Consider the following 8613-nt stretch of genomic DNA (forward strand, 5'->3'; position numbering starts at 1 on the left):
ATGGACCACGAACAAGCGAATGGATTATGGTACCAATAAGGCTATAGCAACTGATGTAACAACGTCGTCATAATAGGTGAAAACATAGAAATTTTGCGAACTGACTCTCACGTGGTACAGTCATACTAATAACATTATTGGGTAGCATTCGTAGTGTTCGTAGATAATGCGACGCATTAAGTATATGAAACAGCTAATTTCATTGAGTGACCATCTTAACAACCGTTAGGTGAGTCTGGCTGGCATGAAATGTAACTCAAAGAGGATGAGTATTAAAAGAAGCGCAGGGCTCTTCACAATATCAACATTGACACTCTCAGTACTGCTTCCTAAGACTGACAAAATATCCTTTGGTCATTATTCACAACAGGTCCTGGAAGCTATTCTGCCTACAACAAAAAGCTGTCGGGGAAAGGTGCAAGTTGTGTAGATAGTGTCGGAAAACGTGCATGTAGCTCAAGATAATGCTGAAGGACAGTCTATAATGAATGCAAAGTGCACCTTCATTCGAGGCGGAAGTTACTGCAGTTTTTCGTTGCGTCGCTCATGACTAATGGAAACATTAAACAAACCAAGTATTAGGATCTACGTTACTAGGCACAGAACTGGTAGCGTTCCGTAACTCCATGAGCAATAGAGGCGCTGTTAATCGCTGGCAAAACGTCGCAAGCATGATGGGATTTCATGAACTATATACTATTAACGTATCATCGAATATGCACAAAAACATCTCTGCTGGTAGTCAATTATCACTGGGAAACCACGGGCGCATCAGTACACGTGTTTAGTCGATTTACCGGTATCTAAAAAGCGCATTTTGATACACTGATGATCCAAGGAATATCGCAAAATCAACACGAGAAACTTCACTTTTAAGTCTATTGTCGCCACTGTCCAACAGCTAGAACAATCGTCATTCGTAAAGCGCAATGTATCGGTGGCGCGTGCTTGGTAATTGTCTTGAAAAACGGGATTTGTGGTTGTTATGTTTAGCCAAAGTTCTTTCCAGAATGGGCTTCTAAAATCCGAAAAGGCCAACAGCAAGCAACACATCCAGTTCATTACTAATTTGGATACGGTACTTTCGCTGCATATACCAATTCCGGAATAATCTTCGTTGATGAAATGATAAAATCACGAAATATGTAATATAAACAAGAGACCACTGATCTATCATCATACAAACAACACAAAGATAGATAAACAACTGACAGCAACCAACTGCGTCTTCAGCAGTTGTGAACACACCGCTCGCCAAACTCATGTTTGGTTGGGCTGATACACACAGATTTGAGAATAACAATTCACACGAACATTCCCATGTATCTTTTGTGGTTGCCCTGAACAGATCGCGATGAATTCTGCTCGTGGTAGCTGCACATGTACAGTAATTTCCACTCCCATGCATTGCATTACAAGCAAATTCTGTTTTACTTACCAATTAATGGGAGTATACTGGACTGTTCCAATAGTAGTTTCAAGTTACTCTGCACGATAGTAGGTGTGTCGGCTTCCTTGTCGGTCATTTCACGCGTTTCTGTGAGTTGTTACCGTTCACTTACGGAATAACGTAAACAAAAACACTCGCGACGGCGAACACGCAGCTACGCCTGTAGCAGAACACCGACGAGTAACTCGACTCTCGTAATTCCTTTACAGTGGTGCCAACTGCAACACTCCCAGGGTTTTTTAGCCAAACAACGTATTCACATTATCGGTATGTAACATGCCCAATAGTTCCTCTTGTTTCCCACGTGATGTGGCTTTCAGGCCTATTTAGGTCCATGTAGTTGAATACAAATTTTAATTAAATAATTGTGTAATAGAACCCAGCACAAAAATATTGCGCCAAACGTTTCTTCTGTAGTGATCTTGTAATGGTTTCACTTCGTCGAAAATAGAAATATCGGAGGACATTTGCATTAGTTTACTATACAAAATTAACACGTTAACGAAGAAAAAAGCAAATTATTATGTTGTATTGACAAATCTGTTTGTGACTTACTACCGCAGTTAGTGTGCACAGTCATTAATGAGAAATGTTACAGGTTACAGCATCAGAAAATGCTAATCTAAAATTCACACGCTGCAAGAACAGCAGGGGCGTATTCGTGATTAAAAAAAAGGCTATTCTACGAATAGGTCTATTTCTATTGCCCATTCTATTCACTAATGAGGTGGTGTTTGTTGCCCTTAGTGCCACCCTTTGATTTCTCATGGTGAATAGAAAAAAAAGTTAGACAAAATGCTTTGTGTGATTTGGTGTTTCTGTGTAACAGGCCAGTATTAAACCTAGCAGTGGTGTAGTGTACTTTATGCCCACCTTTTGAAAATATTGTAATTTAGTCATGTATTATATTTGAAAATAATTTTGAAAAAAAAATATTAATTTTTAATGCATTCTTGTACCAAATTGCATAATTGTATAAATTTTTGGGTTCTCTCTCTCTCTCTCTCTCTCTCTCTCTCTCTCTCTCTCTCTCTCTCTCTCTGCCTGCTCTTGGTAGTACATGTTACTGAAAAGATGTTGGTCTTTGCTAAGTGTGTGTTGAAAAATATTTTCAGGTTCTGAAGCCCACCTGCACATTAGTGCCTGTTTAAAAAGTATGTCATAACAAGAGTTAACAGTAATTAACGACATGTTTGGTTGTGGTCATAAACTACCACCCCACCCTCTTGGTAGAACACATTGAAAATGTGTTGGTATTGCTTCCATTATCAGGGTGACTCCATTAAAAAATAACAACACACACAAGGTAGACATTTAATGACAATCATTTACAGAGTCACTCTTATAACCAGCGTTACTCAGGCTACTAGATCATCATTTTCACTTTCAGGCATTTGGTGTGACACCTGTTTGATCTTAGTGGGTCAGTCTTCTTTGTGCCATCTCTTTTTGGTTCTTCCACGACTCATTCTCTGTGGCATACATTTCATTGACACTGTAGCTATCTTTCCAAATGATAATTCCTTATATATCTTAGGAATGACATACTTACTTCTTTGTTTTTTGTTACAGGTCCAGCACTATGACAGTTTTATAATTTGATTTCCAGGATAGTTAGAACATAGTGCTTGCACTACTATCTTGTCACAAGTGACAATTTTTGATTGTGTATGTTCAACTCCTTACTTTTGTCTTATCAGTAGTGATTTGACAATTAATTCAACTATAAAATCCAAAGAGATGTCACTTCTAAAGGCAAGTCCTGTATCAAGAAAGTCAGTATAACAGACAAATCAATCCATAGTAAACTTTTAGACTGATGCCACACCTCACACACTGGCTGAAAAATTCATTGAATACTGACTTTGCCATCAGTAAGTAACTCAATATAAACAAGGTCTCAACACACTTTTTGTTTAGTTAGCTATGCAAAGTTTAATGTATTTTATTTGTTTATGATAAACTACTGTGACGGAAAAAAAGAGTGGAGCGTTTTTCAATAACATGGCTTACCAATGATCACACGAATATTTTACATTGCTTATTGCACAATAATAATACTAAGTGGAAATCTGGATCCACACCACCTTGCTGTTACACACAAATATGGTATAAAATGAAAATATTAAGCAAATTTACTCTTACCCTCCTGTAGATCTGCTGTATTAAGAAACAAAAATGCTTCACTGATGTAAGATCCAGTGATTTTAAGTCTACTGGTCCTGATTTTCGTATAATCACTTGTTTCACTATTGGAGAGGAAGGGTGCTTTATAATTGTGAGTATATTTCTGCTAGTAGTAGAAGTATTTGTATAACATTTCTTCATTTTCAGAAAATATTTGTAAGAAGTTGTTACAAAGGTTGTATTTAACTAGAAAGTTCACATAGTAAAATGACACCATTTTAGATATTTTGACTAGAGAAAATAAGGAAAAGAATAGACTTGTACCAACAACACTATGTCAGTAAAATATTTTCTTGTTGTCTTCTTTGAAAGACAGAACGACACTGCCTGTTACAGTACTCTTGTCATTTGCACAGAATATGGCATGTGGACACAAGCTGTTTAATTTAGATGCAACTACATAACATCTTACTATCAGAAGACAACTTTCAAAACATAATTGATCAGATCAATCTGAGAACTACAATGCTAGGTGTAAACCGTCATCCTACATTCCCTCATTTCACTGCTACTTCTTTCATTGCATGTCACTTACGTAATTCTCCTAATGGTTATTCAAAATTCTTTCCTTCCTTCCTCTGTCAGTATATTATGGTCTCATAGTTTTACAAATTTCCTAAGGAAGCTCTTATTTTTATGATATTTTGTAACATTCTACACTGTGAGTCCCCTAAATTCTCCTCGAACAACAGTATTTCCTCTTGTATCAGGGAAATAGATACATGTATGTAATTGGGACCTGCTTCCATCATTTCATCCATAAATATGCACAGACTTACGTGAACTCTACAGTTAACAAGATTTACTCTCTAAAGTAGTTAGTTTCTCACTTGACAACCAACAGTACACAGTGAAGAGTCAAAAACTAGAACAAAGAGTAAACATAAAGCAAATCCAACTCGACACCCAAAGAATAATACATGTATTCTCAATTACTGTCCCAGTTCAGTGCTTCCCACACAGAATCCCCACCCCCCTTTGGTAGAGCGGTGCTCCTGGGTTGTGCAGGAATTTATGTTATACCCTTCGACCCACCTTATGTAAATTACTCGTATCCTTGCCACTTCCTATGAGCTCATTCGATGACGCCATCAAGGGCTTGTCATTGTGTGTGTGTATGTATAGAGGGAAACATTTCCACGTGAGAAAAATATATCTAAAAACAAAGATGATGTGACTTACCAAACGAAAGCGCTGGCAGGTCGATAGACACACAAACAAACACAATCATACACACAAAATTCTAGCTTTCGCAACAAACGGTTGCTTCATCAGGAAAGAGGGAAGGAGAGGGAAAGACGAAAGGATGTGGGTTTTAAGGGAGAGGGTAAGGAGTCATTCCAATCCCGGGAGCGGAAAGACTTACCTTAGTGGGAAAAAAGGACAGGTATACACTCGCACACACACCCATATCCAACCACATACGCACACACAGATTATATATATCTGAAGATGTAGATATATAACAATATCCATCTGATGGCAAAAGCGGACTCATGAAGTCTATATGCATGTGAGAGAAATGCCCTGTTGTCTCAGGAATGTCTCCTACTTGGTTGAATGCACGCTGCCAACTTTGCACTGTTGACGTGCTATGCACATTCTTTGCCACTGGCGAAAAATCTTTTTTGTACTTAGCCATACAAATTTCTCCATCATCAGTTGAATGGTGGCATTTACATTAGGATGGGCAAGGTTGTGAACACTGTCAAAAACCTCTCTTTGTAGCATTCTGGGCATGAATGATCTAGATGAGCATCTAGACACTACCAAGTGAGGTCCTTTGCATCTAGCAATTTCACGTGTTTGAGCTGAAGAGCTGTTGAACCATCATGCAGGCATTGTTGCAACTGCTTGTCTGTAGCTTGTGCAGCCCCAAGTTGACTGTAATTCACTGTGAAAGAGATTGCACTGACTCGTCATTTTATTTATTCTGTCAAATACTGACTTGAGGTGTTCCTCATGTAATTCAGCTACCAAAAATGTCTTACAGGTAGACAAAACATAGATCAAAGCCCTTTGTTACTTCATCTGAGTGGCATCCTTGAAACCAAATGGCATGTATAGGTATTCGAAGAGACCAAAAAGCTCTATTATGGCAGTCTTTGGAATATCTTCCCTTGTGACAGGACTCTAATTATAGCTTTCATGCAGTCCAACATGCTGAAAATTGTAGCTCCAGCTAAAATGTTCATGAAATCCATTATGTTAGGTACGGGATGGCAGTTGGGGAATTGTTCGTGCGTTTAGATTGCGGTAATCCCACAGCACCTCCAGGTGTCATTCTTTTTAACTAGGTGTAACGGTGATTCCCATGGGCTGTCAGATCTTCGTGTGATTCCCACCTGTAATATCTCTTCAGATTCTTTTGTAGCTCCTGAAAAATGGTCGGGTGCTAGTCTCTGTGCCCATCGATAGACTGGTTATCATCTTCATGTGGTGCAACATGGTATGCAATACTTTCTGTAATTGAACGACCATCTCGTGTCTGGCTTATGAACAAACCAAACTACTGGGTGAGGCGATGGAATTTATTAGCTACCTCACCAATATGATAGGTGCGATAAGCAATCACATTAGGAGAATCAAAACTCCAACCCAGCAGCAGTAGGAGCACTACTACCAGTTCCTACAATGGTAACAGTACACCAACTATTACCATGAGTAAAAGTATCATTGTTAACAATACTAAAATTAAATTTACAGCCCAAAAATACAAAACCCCCCATCAAGACAACCACTCTAGTGCCACTTTTCAGTTCTTTATTTATAACTGACTTGATGACAGTAGCATGATGATGCACATGTCGACAATGCCCCTAGTGCAGCTTGGCTCAGTAGCTCCATTCAATGCAGTTGTCTGTGCAGCAGCTGAGTGATTCACTTCCCCAAAGGAGGAGCTACTGAACCATGCCACACTATGGGTGTCATCGACGTGCATGTTATCACACTACTGTCTTCAAGTCAGTTATAAACATAGAAATGATGAATTGCACTGAAGTGGGTGTCACAAAGAATAAATTGTAAAGAGCTGCTTCTGCCTCCATTGTTGATGGCCCTTCCTGATTTGTGGGTTGTAGTTTTCATTTTAGTATTATTAACAATGATACTTTTAGTCATGATGACAGTTGGTTTACTGTAGCCATTGTAAGAACTGGCAGTGGTGCTCCTGCTGCTCCTGAATTGGAGAATTTTGATTCTCGTAATATGATTATTACTATTCTGATAAGGCCATGACCCTCTCCCCTGCCTATTGTAACAGTTACCACTTCATTGTTACTAATAATTTGTGCCATACTTAGCTTTATCTCCAGTCCTTAGTGAGTATGAACCTCCACTTGAACTACCTACTGAAACTCAGGACCAGTGTCACATTACATGCGTCAAGTTGTAATGGGTGAGTTGTTACCTGCTGTAAGGTGGAGAGTTGCACCCATTACTGCAGTTTTACTTTCCTTGATGGCAGTGCACTTAAGCCCAGGCCCGAATCAATAAGATACCAGCTTTCCACCTTCTTGTCTTTCACATATAAATGGCACGATAATGTGAGCTTTACTGTGTGTGGATGTGGTCAATTTGCCACAAATAACTGGATCAGTCTGGAGTGCTAGATCTTAACAACTCCAATTGTCACTGCAGGTGTCTACAGATGTAGCGACAACTGCTTCATCTACATTTTGGCACTGTTGTGGAACTGTGCAGCCTGCTGCGGCTACTGTCCATTTGCGAGTGAAAAGGAAGATGTGCATCTCATGACCTGATCCCAAAAATGCTTGTGGTACCAACATATCCTGTGATTTTGTCCCCCATGTACCTTCTGGCTGCCTGTTTGATTCTGCTGGGTTGATGTATACCCCTCTTTATTATATTTCCTTTTGCAGTGCCACCAATTGTTTCTGCATTGTGTCCCTCTTGTATTCCAGATTACAGAGCTGCTCACTGATGTTTGTCTGTTGCTTGTGCCATATAGCTACTGCTGTGTCATCCAAACAAGAAACAGCCAGGGAAAAAGCACCACAGGCACAAAGATGTGAGCGGGTGCCAGTGCCATAGAGACTCACCACTTGTGTGAGTTCTGCCATTGCCACAGGCGGCGCTGAGGATGAAGACAGGCGGCGCTGAGGATGAAGATTTCGACTTTGCCTTGGCCAATTACTGGCAGAGTACAATTTGCCAATGACCATATGACAACGGACAGAAGCCTACTTGGAAGATAGAAGCACAGCTTTGGCCCACTTCGTTATAGACCATCGTCCGGGGCTGACTTAGACAGGGAATGTCATTTGTTGTAAATTGCATTTCCTATGTACTGCAAAGTTTACCTACAATTATTTGCACTTAGCCACTGAGGGTCATTTTGTGTTGTAATTTTGTGTTGTATTACAGGCAGTGTTGCAGACTTAATTATTCAACAAGTCGCAAAGATAAATAAAGTTTTTAACTCATTTGTTTGACTTTGTTACTAATTTGTAGAACCTTCATTTTTCTACCTTGTTACCTGACCATGGGGCATAGCAGTATAATAGTGGCATGTAGAAATTGTCTTACAGGTGTTCAGCACCAGAAGCCATTTCATGAGCTCATAAACTTGGACTACTGTAACAACAGTGGTAACGTGGCCTCCACAGCAGCAACAAGGGTTTACAAAAGCTACGGTCTCCACAGTGATGATGTTGGTAGCTACTTGTATTATTGCTGAGGTACTTGCCTGTCCCACTGTACCACACACATTTTCTGCTACTGCCAAAACAGAATTAATATCATTCTTCCTGCACCTCACCACTGCCATTTCACAGAAAGTGATAGCTGCAATAGCCATATATGTCGTAATATTTGATCTGACATTTCTTCATCTTCCACCAGAACTCAGATGACATTCTTTGCTTGAACTAAAGCATTTGTTGCATTCATTGGTCCACCGACTTTCACACATGTTAGACCAAAGTATCCACTTAAGGCCCAGCAAGCAAACTGTC

General features: G+C 39.6%; 1 long non-coding RNA gene across 1 annotated transcript; it reads left to right on the plus strand.

Moving 5' to 3' along the window:
• Window positions 1-2495: 2495 nt before the first annotated feature.
• LOC124796312 lies at window positions 2496-8082 on the plus strand. Its single transcript, XR_007016743.1, has 3 exons — window positions 2496-3324; window positions 3606-3728; window positions 7561-8082. It is a non-coding gene; the product is annotated as an uncharacterized LOC124796312 (long non-coding RNA).
• Window positions 8083-8613: the final 531 nt, after the last annotated feature.

This window comes from Schistocerca piceifrons, chromosome 4 (genome assembly GCF_021461385.2).
Source record: "Schistocerca piceifrons isolate TAMUIC-IGC-003096 chromosome 4, iqSchPice1.1, whole genome shotgun sequence".
In the NCBI taxonomy this organism is placed as follows: domain Eukaryota; kingdom Metazoa; phylum Arthropoda; class Insecta; order Orthoptera; family Acrididae; genus Schistocerca; species Schistocerca piceifrons.